General features: G+C 44.8%; 1 protein-coding gene across 4 annotated transcripts in view; it reads left to right on the top strand.

The window, feature by feature from the left end:
- plxna2 (plexin A2) overlaps positions 1-12882 on the top strand; it is a 224199-nt gene that overhangs the window by 13388 nt on the left and 197929 nt on the right. The window contains exon 1 of one of the 4 annotated variants that reach the window (XM_034295895.1): positions 5928-5981. The exons of the other annotated variants lie outside the window; for them this stretch is intronic. The gene's annotated coding sequence lies outside the window, so the exon portion shown is untranslated. Of the gene's footprint in view, positions 1-5927; positions 5982-12882 lie in introns of those variants that run through there. 4 annotated transcript variants of the gene reach the window in all.

The raw sequence follows: 12882 nt of genomic DNA on the forward strand, positions 1-12882 counted from the left end.
AGTATTAACTGGCTGCCATGCAGTATTTGTGCTTACACCAGGCAGCTAGTCCCAGAGGACCTGGTAGCTGTGCCCATTCAATTGATCGAAATTGAAAAATGTACAACAAAGTCTGTACTTCACCTTCAGACGTGTCATATTAACAAACACAAAGTAACCAAACTGTGGATTTTGAAGCTTTATGAATTGTAATTTTTCCAAGGTATCGTTTTAGTTTAAACTAAATGCTCATTTACTGCACCACTTTATCATTTCAAAACTCTCAATTTCTTTGGAGCACAGATAAAACAGGCAAGACCGACGGCCATTGAATGCAAACCCGAGACAAGATAATGACACGTCACGTAGTATCAGCAACTGTTCAGCCTGTTGTCATGACGAATTGCATAAAATCTTCAATATGTAAGTGTTTCTGTAACATCGTAATTGTATTCCCATACGTAGCTAATCTAACTCTGCGCAAGCAAACATCAATGGATTCAAATAAATTATAACAATACAATTCTATGTTAATATCTGTAATGTAGTGGTATGAATAGATGGTTAGTAGGTCAAATATAAATTCCAGCCGGTCGTTGAGGTTAGACCAACAACCATTGATGGAATAAAAAAGCAGATTTTTTTTACTGTGTTGTTAGCCTTTCCTATCCATTTTGAATGTTGCCTATAAGGATCAGATGTTGAAGATGTTAATTTTGAAATAATTATTGTGTATGTATTTACTAGATTATTATTATTTATTTATTTTTGACCAGCCCACCCCCAAAAAAGATGGTCTGGCCCCTCTGGCATTTGCCAGAATTGCCAGATGTCCCATCTGCCCGTCTGTGTGCGTATTTGTGTGCGTTTGTGTACTGTGCGCCTGTGCGTGTCAGCGTTTACGCCACATTGCTCAGTGTTGAATTCCTCCTTTTCTCCCTTCTACACATTCCTCTCTTTCAGAAGTCTCCCTCCCTCCCAACTGAAACAGATGCTAATTTTAATCATCTCAGCAACACAGATTTCTCTTTGATCACTCTTAATGCCCGGAGAGTGTCTGCTGCTGCCGCTTTCAGACGGAGAGGAAGACACACTGCTCGTGACAGAATGTGTTCTGGCCACTGAGGCCTTGGCGAGTGTAGAGGCAGTACTCCCCCTGGAGTGGACTGGAAGGCCCCCGACTGTGACTCTAGCTGGGCCTGCGGTCCCCCACCAGTCAGAGGGAGGTCCTAAAGCCGGGCCTCTCCTTACTTGGCACCTGACAGAACAGCCCTGAAGCTATGCACTGCTGCCGCTGCTTTGACTGCACAGCCTCTGTTCCCTACCAGGAATTACTATGCCATTCACATGTTGAGCTGGATTTAACACAGCCCTGCTCTGAATTTCAATTCCTCTCTTCCCCCTGAAGACTCACTCACATGCTTATTCTCCATTACACGATGACATCATTTAATTATACCACCTCTCACCAGTAGGTGAATACAGGCAGATTGAGTATGGGAGGGAAACTGATGGATGTTTCTAAGAAAGTAAATGATCCGTCTTTTCACTCATAAGGAAGGGGAAATTGGCTGTACATGTTGCACATTCAATCTTCAGAACTTCAGTGGTGCCACATAAAGCCAGGGGCCTTCTAGAGGCCTTTCTCTAACCTATACTGTTGGGTCGACTGACTGGCTTAGCCTCATGAGAGAGGGAGTGAGAGAGAAAGAGATAGGGGTGAGGGAGAGAGAGCGGGGGTAAGAGGCTACAGGGGAGGGGGGAGTGAGTGAGACAGTGAGACAGTGAGAGAGCCGTCACCCTGGAACCGTTGCACAGGGGTAAGAAATAAATTCAGAGAAGGAGTAAGGAGAGTGATGAAGATGAAAAAGGAGGACGAGCAGGAGAACACAACAGGGTATGCTAACTGCTTGCAGTGTTCAACAGTGTCTGAAACGGGACTCCAATAGGTCTTCACACTGGGCCTGTTGGGTCCCCGTGCTCCCACCAGGGTCCTGTCCCATGTCCCACTGTTCGTGTTCCATCCCAGCGGGTGTGACAACATCCAGACCCCTCTGCTTCCCATGCAAGGGGAATAACGGAGCCAGGACTCAACCACTTTTTCCATGACACAGAGTCTTTCATCACTGGGCTCTTGTAGGTCACAGTGACATGTAACTTGTAAACCCCCCACCACCACCCCCCCCCCTGCAGGTGGCCCTGTGCTATCGCCTCTCTCCCCTGTGCTATCGCCTCTCTCCCCTGTGCTATCGCCTCTCTCCCCTGTGCTATCGCCTCTCTCCCCTGTGCTATCGCCTCTCTCCCCTGTGCTATCGCCTCTCTCCCCTGTGCTATCGCCTCTCTCAGACCCCCCGTCGACTCTGGTGCAGTCTGAACCTCGGGCGTCACCTGTGATATAACGAATGTGTTCTGAGTTGCGCTGTCCGTGTGGGGATTGCCAGGCCCCGCGCTTCAGGTCACCATATTGCAAAGCTAGCAGACTAATCCTATATTATGGAGATTATGCTTGGATTTCTCTCTTCACAGTGTGACTGTAATTGCAATTATTATTCTTTTAATGTGATTATTGTCATTGGTGCATGGCAGTGAAAGAGGAGAGGCGCCCGCCACCCGTTTAACCTGTGGGCTGTTGAAGCAGTAAAGGCTGAAGGCATGCATTTGGCATTGAGCCCAGCTACACCCATTGTAGTCCAGTCCTGCCCTGATAGCAGAAGAGAAGCATGACTTTATGTTCACGGGTCAGTCAGGTGAACCTTCACTGACCGCAATATCCTTGCTATGCTCCTTTTCCCAGGCTAAATGCAGACACCAGTCACTGTTTGCTTAAAATATTTATGGTCCAACCTGCTGAAAGCTCTTTTCAAATAGCAACTCTCTCCAATACTTTTTTACTGCAAGCAACTGTATTTCTTGGAGTACATTATATATATATATATATATATATATATATATATATATATATATATATATATATATATTATATATTATATATATAGTGTTCCAGTGCGCTGGAAATACCCCCCAAAAAAAGTTCATGTTTTTTTCCTATCATGGATTCTATACAACCAACATTCCAGATGATCCACTTGGCAAGGATGTAGACTTGGCATTTATTTCCTGTGACTGAGCTAAGCTGAGCTAGATAACCTACTGTCTCGATTGACCTACTTCTGCCCAAGTCCCACATTAAACTAAACTAAACTCAAGTTCCTTTTGTATGGAGTAATCCCCCACTACCCATCCACCTCTGACCCAGACCCAGCTCCAAGTTCCTCTGGAGGGCTGGATAGGGTGTGTGTGTGTGTCTGTGTCTGTGTCTGTGTGTGTGTGTGTGTGTGTGTGTGTGTATACATATACAGCTCTGTGTTAGGTACCTGAAAGTTGAACTAAGGCCATTTATTTGGGTAATAAAAAAAGAAAAAAAGAATATATATATATATATATATATATATATATATATATATATATATATATATAAAGCTCTGGAAAAAATTAAGAGACCTTTTTCTTTCCTTTCCAAAACAGTTCAAAAGGAAAGTTTGGAGTGAGGAACAGAAGTGTTCAATTTGCAGTCGTCTCTTAATTTTAATCCTTCTGTTCGTCACTCAAAACACATTTTTTTGCTGCAGAGCTATATATGTATAATATATGTAAGTACATGAATATAATATGTATATTATAACTATTTTACGCTTACTATCCAAATAAATGACTTCAATTAAACTTTCAGGTGCCTAAGACTTTAGCGCAGTACTGTATATATGTATAATGCCTACTCAGTAAGTCCTGTATGACTAATACAGGCTCTTTCCTACCACAAGTTGTTATTACCTCTGAGTAACCAGCCACGTAGCAGATTCTGTTGTGTTTTATCACCTCTGATCAAATTAAGGGGCTTTGTGTGTGTGTGTCTGCGTGTTTGTGTGTATGTGTGTGTGCGTGTGTGTAAGTGTGTGTGTGGGTGGGTGTGTGTGTGTGTGCGTGTGTGTCTGTGTGTGAGAGAGAGACAGAGAGGATGAGTGCTTTCTGGGCCAGGCAGGGGAGGCGAGGCATGTAGTTCTTTCAGGCTCTGTGCCGGGTTCTCAGACAGAGAGGCAAGCTGTGGTAATGTAATATAATGGCTCTGACTGGGTGTTTCTGTAATGGCTCTGTAAATAGGCTTTAATGTGTCTTCACAGTGTTCCTTCAGAGGAAGGTAGTGCACCAAACACATACGAACTACATAGGGAGGAGTGAGGGGGAGCATTTCAAAACCCGATTGACCCATTGTACCTTGCAATTTATGTAATAACACTATTTCATAATAAACTATGGGTAATACTACCACATTGATTGGTGAACAACTTTTAGACATCAAAAATGAAAATGTGTATAGTTAGCCGGCTTGACTTAATATAATGGTAGTGCGGTTAGCTTAGACTTGTCATAATATTACGGTTGTATGGTTTAGCCTAATCTTGTCTAAATATTATGGTTGAATGGTTAGCCTAATCTTGTCTAAATATTATGGTTGAATGGTTAGCCTAGTCATGTCTTAATATTATAGTTGCTTGGTTTGCCTAACATTGTCTTAATATTATAGGTGTTTGGTTTGCCTAACCTCTTAATATAATGCTTGTACGGTTAGGTTCTGGGGATGCACAGATAAGGGGTCACCGTGGTCCCATTTTTGCTGTGAGCCAGTTCCAGTGTCAGTGCAGTTACCTGCTGTCTTCAGCCCCAAGTCTCTGAAGCCTCTCTGTTTATTACTCAAAGCAGCTGCCTGAATGTGCAGAGCAGGGTAGCGATGGAACAGCATGCTCTAGGGCTATAGGATATCCTGTATGCCATTAGGACAGTTGAGGGCTGTTGCTAATTGTAAACACACATTAGCTGCAGGGAAAGTGGTTAAGAGCAACTGGTAGGGTGGGAGGATAGGGGAGTGGCTGGGAGGGAGTGTGGGAGGATGGGGGAGTGGCTGGGAGGGAGTGTGGGAGGATGGGGGAGTGGCTGGGAAGGTGTCTGGTTGGAAGGGAGGTAGTATGGGGAGGGGCTGAGAAGGAGGCTAGGAGGCTCCGACAACGAACACGGGCCTTTGTACTGCTGCAGGTTTATGTCAAGAACTGGCCAATACAAGCCTAGACTGGATGAATGTGCCTAGGAAAGAGTGGCGTTAGTCACCGCAATGAATTCATCCTACCAAGTCATGAGCATCCGTCATGGTGTGTTTACACGAATGAACCTGCGTTAGTCAGAGGTTTGACATGTCCCTGTGTTGTTGTCCTACCGTCCGCCTCTGTGTACTTCTGCGCCGGGCTGACGTTGTGACAGTAGTCCTGTCAGTGTGGGCCATGCCAGCTACAGCAGTCCAGGCAGAGCCAGCATTGATCACTATCAGCCAGCCTCGCTCCAATGTTAACTAGATTAGCAGCTAATTGATTAGTAGCAGGGGTAGACGGAGGGGATAGAGGGAGATACAGGGGTATATACAGGGGGGAGATAGAGAAGATGGAGGGAGACGGAGGCAGATAGAGAGTGCGCGTGGTGTCACGGTGTATCAGGCTGCCCATGGCTGCACAGGAGAGAGCTCAGACTGTTTGTGGGTACAACAGGAAACAATCCGTCCCGGGTCGTTCCTCAGGGAGTACAGAGGGAGCACGGTGTGCTGTGTGCGCGTTTAAGGACAATGAGTGACTTTACCAGGGAATCTGGGCAGAGGACAGGATTCCTGCTGTGCGTAGCTCCAGAAGCTGGGTCTTAGTGCTGAGTGTATCCCTGTGCTCAGAGCCAGTCAGATTACAGAGCCAGGCCCTTCTATCACACAGCCCATATTTGAGACAGTAGCAGCAAGAATGGAGGGGATTACTTTGACTGGCTCTCTCACACTCTTATGTAAGCGTATTGGATTTGAGTGACCGTGTTGCTCTCGGTGCCAGCTGACTGAAACATGCCCAACATGGTGCTGACTGTTGATTGATTTCATTATGAAAGGAATGAGAGTGGATGCATTCAGACCAAAAATGGTAGGTGCACTACGTAAGCTTTCCCCTTTTACCTCTGTCCCATTCCCCCATCCTGTGGGCACAGCAGCCTGGGTAGAGCCGCTCCAGATAATGGTATATGTGCCCATTCCAGCGGTTGCTGTTTTAACAACTCTCCCAGTCCTTCTGCCTTTCTAACCTATTCAAACCTTTGGCCTTCTCACTTTCTCTCACCCCCCCCCCCTTTCTTTCCCATCTAAATGTTCCTGTTATCCTCCTTCCTCCTTTCTTTTCCTTTTCCCTCAGTCTCCATCTTTCTCCTTATTTCTCTCCATCCTGCTCTGTTTGGCTGCCACAGCTGTACTCTAATCATTACTAGAAAGATGATGGTCACGTGGGGCTGGTGACTTTATGGCCCCTTTTAATTTGGTCCTGCTCATTAGTTAGCTCCCTTCCCATGGCTTCTTACTAAATGGCATCCTATTAAATATAGTATAGTGCACTACTTTTGACAAGAACTCTGGTCAGACGTAGTGCACTATATACAAAATAGAGTCTAGTGCTTGCCTGTTTGCTTACTGCTGGAATGATAAAGTAATCAGTAATCTCATCCGTTCGGCCCAGTAGCAGCTTGATATGGTAGCTCTTAACAGGGATTTGGGTGTGATTATTTGACAGAATGTTGGGTTGAGTGTGTTAGTATAATCTGAAGTTATAGCTAGGCTAGCTTAACCCAGTCCACTGAGGTACTGTCGTTTTTAATCTGATGTTAGCTAGGCTAGCTGGGCCCAGTCCACTGAGTTAGTATGTAATCTGATGTTAGCTAGGCTAGCTGGACCCGATCCACTCAACCCTTATAGAATGTTAATTAGGCCTAATACATTGAGCTGTTCTTTCCAGTCCAGTACACAAAAGAGACAATTGCTAAACCAAGTCAAATCAAGCCAGTGAGCCTCTTCCTGCCCTTAGTACTCGGTATCTAATTGTTAACCCAAACTTACTTTAGGCTCTGTTTCCTAGTTAGGATCCTTTCCTGCAGTTCTTATATGGACCAAGTTATTTATTAATGTACATTAATTAATCTTTCTAGCTCTTCCCTTTAATTGGATTACATGCAGAGAATAACTAATTTGATGACAAATTGTCAGAAAGTAATTTATTACTCACTACAAATGTGTGATCATTGAATAATGACTCTGTTGTTCTCAAGGTGTCCCTATTGAAAAGGGTTTCTGCAATTATATTGCTTTGAATGTGTAATTTATTTTTAGATAACAAAATCAATATTCTAGTTAAGGCTTTTATGCCCTTAAAGAGTGTAATTCCCCTAGCTTTCAGAAACAGAGGAAGAAACACAGAAGTATACAGTGATGTTCAAAGGTATTTGAACAGTGACACATTTGTAGTTGTTTTGGCTCTTTATTTCAGCACTTTGGGTTTGAAGTTATACATAAGCTTAACATGTAAACTGTCAGCTTCAATTTGACTTTCTTTCTTTTTCATCCATACCGGGTGAATATCTACAAGATGTATTATCAATGATGTTTTGTAGATGCTCATCCCATTTCAGAGGTCCAAAAGTATTTGGACAGAATTAACAACAGGTTTTACCCTGGCCATCGGTCCCTGTTTAAGCAGCATGTATTAAGCTGGGTTTGATCGTCTGCTATCTGTCATCTGTAGACAGTTCTGGTGCAATGGGGATAGTTCATCGAAGAGAGCTCAGGAAAGTATGAAATCCAATTGTTTGATGCTGGCAACCACTGCAGATGAAATCTCCCAACCCTACGTTTCCTTTGACGAGCACATCTGTCTTTGTTTCACACTAGTTTTTGTTTCTCACTTGCTAATCGGGCGCCACTTCTGGGCAACTTACTGCTGCAGATGGGAAGTGTATGCACCAGAGACGAAATCCATGTTTGATATCTGAGGTGGTTGGTTTAATCAAACAATTGGATAAAAAACTTTTTTTTGGCCACTGACAATGCCATCTCTGGCACATGGTACATTACAACCATCTATGATTTGGTGCTGCCGTCTACCAAGGGAACGTTTGCTGCTGTAAACGGTAAGTAACCGATCTACAGAGCTTTTTCTAGCCAGTGTGGTAGACCCTCATTCCATTAATGAATGAAAAGATAAAATTCATGGGCTACTTTCAACCCCTGTATATATATAGCCTGGGAGTTAAACAGCGTAGGTGACTTGTTGTGGTTATAGTTAAGTGTACCCCCATTGATAAAACATGTATGCCATCAATCAAACAGCCTTATTGAATTCCCACGTCCCAAGCTGAAGAGCTCTATCTGATCCTGTTGCCCCCAGTGACACGCAGCTTGTTTGTTTTGCATGTCTGTGGAGGATTCCCCTCTCTCCTCCACATCGCTCTTCATACAACCCCTCTTTACAATTCGGCTTTATGGAAATCTGTCTAGCTAATAGAAACCTTCTCGGAGCCTCAGAGAGTCTGACAGACAGCTTGGGATGAGAAGACTCCGTTTGTGTGTTTCCGCCGGTCTGTTGGAAACCACAACTCGCAATTGATGTTCTAAATGGATGTGACTGGTGGATGGTTGTCATCGTTGAGGAGGGATGGGGTTGTGGGTACGCGTGCGTCGTGCCTTTACACGCCTGTGTTTGTTGCGCGCGCGCGCCGCCTGTGGTTTGGCAGGGGTGCAGTGGGCGGGGTAACAGAAGACATTAGAATAACAATGATTTTATAATCTCCGTCTGAAGACGTTGTAGGAGGTTTGAGGCGTAACGCCACTGAGCACTTATTCAAACAAAGATTCAAGTGCAATGAGAAGCGGGGCGGGGGGTGTGGTACCTCACTGAGTCTCGGCAGGGTGCGATTTAAAGGAAAAGATTAGATGCACATGCCCCTTGTTGCATTCGAGGCTAAAGCTCGTATGAATGCTGACTCCTGATAATTGCTCTGTTGTGTTGACAAGGACATGGCTTCTTCCGCGGAAGACCTAAACGAGGACTTTAATAGGCTTTGATATGCCTAAAGAAGAGCTGTGCTCTTACTTCATCGATGTAATAACATCACAGAGAGCGCTGTGCTTGGTCACTTAGCTGAGTGACTGGCTTCAGTACGCTCAGCCAGTAAGATTGCCAGCCCCAGGCCGTCGTTAAGCAGTACCGTTGGTCACTGGATGCGGAGCGCCCTCTTTGACTGGGTTTCCTTACAGTGGCCCAGAGTGTTTGTCTAATCATGGACGATTGTAGCGTCATTTGCTATGCTAAACTCACTAGGCCTGTTTAGTCGTAGCCGGGAGCATAGCAGTGGCCATGTCTAATGATGAATAACAACAACAGCATTTAGTCAAATTGCTGTATCTGTCTGGAAATTATACAGTACATGTTGTGTTTGTTGAACTGTAAATGGGTTTGGCACAATTCATTTACAAAAAAAAAATGCATATACATATTTTCTCCTCTGCTACTGAAATAGGAAAGGGTTATGTATAGTTTCGTCCATGTTCTGCTGTTGTAGACAGAGAGCTTGTTTGGTAAAACTCCTTGCTTATTTCAGAGTCCATGCTACAGCCTTAAACAAACTCAGCCACTGTTTGTTTCACACAACCGGGACTATGGTAATTTGGCTGACCAGTAACAGTCATCTAAAACTCCATGTCCGCCACACCCCTAGCTTATTACTAGGAGTCATCTTACTCACACATTGATTTCGTGGCCCATCGTGGTATATTTTAAATAACAGCTACAGTTGGGAAGGAATACAGTAAGGAATTCACTTAAGAACATATCTACGTTACTTCCCTCAAAAACAGCTGCAGTGCCGGAAAGAGAAGGTTAGTATTGTGGTCAGTAAGGGTGTTATCCCTTTCGTCCTCCTCTCTACTGAGTCATTTCCTTGTGATACGGTGGCGAGCTGGCCGGATGTATGTCATGTGATGGGTAGCGTGTTATTGGAACCTGACAGAGTGGCTGGCACAGAAGCACTCCCCACAACTGCTCAATGGCTGCATCCAAAATGCAACCATACGTGATGCATTTGACCAAAATAAGTACACGCAATTAGTGAAAAAGGTTCCATTTCGGATGCTTACAAACAAAGGAATGTATAACTATGTAACTATAAGTAGATGTCCAGCTACACAGCAATGAAAGGGAAAAATCAGAAGAAGTACTGTACTCTCAAATCCCCTGCAGGATGTCAGCTGATGTCAGAGAAATTTAGACCAATGAACTGACGTTTCCCATTAATCATCTCTTCTCATACCCCAAAACAAGCCCTAGGAAAGATGAAAACATCTTATTTTTATACAACATGCAAATGGCTGACACTGACGGATGTTTGTGATTCTTAAAATCAGACAGAATTGTTTTTTTTTCATCCAGGCTCTTTATTTTATAAACCCCCTAATTATTCTTAATTATGTCTTCAAGTTATTTATTTGTTGTTGTTTTTTTTAAAACCAAGATGGGCTCCTTTAGATAGTATTTTATTTAACCGTTTACATTTCATGCTTTACATTAATCAGTCAGGGAATAACAAAATTAATCTGAGCCGTGACAATTCAGAATGTCATTTATTTCCCTATCCCACAACAATTAATTGGATTTAAATCCGTAACCGGATTTCAGTTTAAGTTCTTTATCTCATAAAATACAATGTCTGTAAATATGAATTTAGGAGATCAAACAATTTTTGCTGCATTGTTAAGGAGCTTAGCATTGGGGGGAAGGAAAATAGTCAAGAGGCACTAAGCAGAGGGAGGGGGAGGGGGATGCTGTCTTCCAGCAGGTTGACAGGGATTCCAGGCTATGGACCGCTTACTGAAAGAATTCCGCCACTGTGTCCCTGGACCATTTGCCCAGGCTAAACTGTCCACACAGCACTCTGTTAGCCTTCTGTTGGTCATTGTGTTTGCTTTTCTTCTGTGGCAGGCCCTTCACTTAATCAACAGATTAGCATAGCCGCCACAATCCAGCTCCCTAACTCCCAGTGCCTGCTGATGGCCTTGCACTGCCCCTGAAGCTCGCTCAGTGGCTGCAATTCCAGGGGCAACACCAATGTGTGGGCAAAAGGACCAGGGCATGCCACAGCACAGTGCACAGGGACTAACCAGACAGCAGGCAAGGTGCTTCAAGCCAGCGCGGCCTGTCGGGTTAGCCCGGCAGTCAGAGGCAACCGCTCTGAGAGGAGCATGCTAACGGGCCTTTCAGTCTGCGACGCGTCCACTCCATTTCATTGTAATTGGGAAACAGCCCTGATCACTTCAGCTTCTGAAACACAGTGGCATGCTGTGGTCTTCTTCAGCAGTTGACTGTTAGCCTCGTCACTGGATGACTGGAAGGCCACCTGGTCTCTGTGTGTCAGTAGGCTCACTGTCTTTCACCTGTTCGTAGGCATATTTCACCATCCACTAGTGATAAGGAGAGTTGATTAGATGTGATGGTTGATGATCACAGGACATATTGATGAATCCAGTCAGAGGTTCAGGCACGCGGCACTCTGAGCGATCCCAAGGCTTTTGTGTGGGGACCTGTCTGCGGGACGATGTAATCCCCACGGTAGCTGACATTTGTCAGTACGCCAATACGCTGTTCTGCATCACTACAACCTCTGGTGTCAACAAATAAAAGCTAACCTACAAACAAGACCTGTGTAGAAAAACAGATGTCTCAATGTGTCAGTGAGCAGAGACAACCGTGCCTCTGTACAATGTGGAGTCGTTCTGCTGCCGGTCTCTTGTGGCAGACAAATGAAGTAGCTGGCCAGTGTGCATCCATGCAAACAACGTTTGGGTCTGGGTTTGGAGATTAAGCCAGTGTTGCTGTGGCAGTGAACTAAGCGGTGTTGCTGTAGCTTTAAACTGGTGTCGATGGAGAGGAATTAAAAGAGGCGTTTGTACTGCACAGTGCCGATTCTACCCCTTTAATGTAGAAAAAAAAGGATAGTTGAATCTAGGCAATGTTGACAACGTCTATAATCTGGCACCCAAATGCTAGCTCAAAGACTCAGACTCCCTGTCTGCTGTCTTCTCCGGGCCTAGGCTGTTAGGTGACTGGGTCAGGATCCACCCGCCCCTCAACTCTTACGCTACATGTTAGTTGCTTCACACCACGGCTGACTTTTAGGATGATAAGAAAGAAACGGGCTTCAAACAAGAAAGGGACTAACAAGCGAAGGCAATCCTAGCTATTGTAATCCCTTGGTTGTCGGCGTAATGAGTCCCTCCACGTCCAGAACAGCAGAGGAGGAGAGAACAACATAAACAGAGACAAAGCTCCATTGCTACTGCTTCTCTTCCCCGTAGCTATATTAACAGCTAACCTTGGAGAAGTCCTTTTTTTTCTACTTTTCCCTCATTATTCTTTATTTTTTTACGCTGCTGGAGCCCCTCTGTATTTGTAGGCAAGGGTTATTGTTATTTTTCAGTTTATGTTGGGGAAAAGGAAAGTGCAGGAACCAATGAGACGGTACGGCATAGAAGGGGGGATCGTGGAAGAATTGCAAATGGCTCCGGTCGACACAGTCCTGTGCAGTTGGCCACAAGGTGGCGCTATGATGAGCAATATTGTTGGGACCCTTTCAAAAGCTCACGCCCCTCACCGCATGTTACAAAGAGTTGTGGGCTACCGAGTGGAGAATGGGCTAATTAGGTGGAAATGTCTAATATTCCTTGATGTTGCCGCATTGGGTACAGGGCCGAACCTGGGAAACGGCACCTGCAACTTCAGTTCTCATTCTTCTTCAACAAGACCAGGGAACAAGGAAGCACAGATTATTTTCAGGCCTTGGGAGAGGAGGAGAGACAGAGAGAGAGCGGGAGAGATGGATGGGTTGCAGTATGTATACCACAGGCCACATAGGCGGGGGAGGGTTGGGGGGTTGGAGGTGGGTGGGCTGCTTACCTTCTGAAGGCCCTAAAGGTCAAAAGGTTGAGGGTCTTGATCAGGGGAAAGCTGCTGC

The sequence above is a fragment of the Esox lucius genome, chromosome 12 (genome assembly GCF_011004845.1).
Source record: "Esox lucius isolate fEsoLuc1 chromosome 12, fEsoLuc1.pri, whole genome shotgun sequence".
NCBI classification, from domain to species: Eukaryota; Metazoa; Chordata; class Actinopteri; order Esociformes; family Esocidae; genus Esox; species Esox lucius.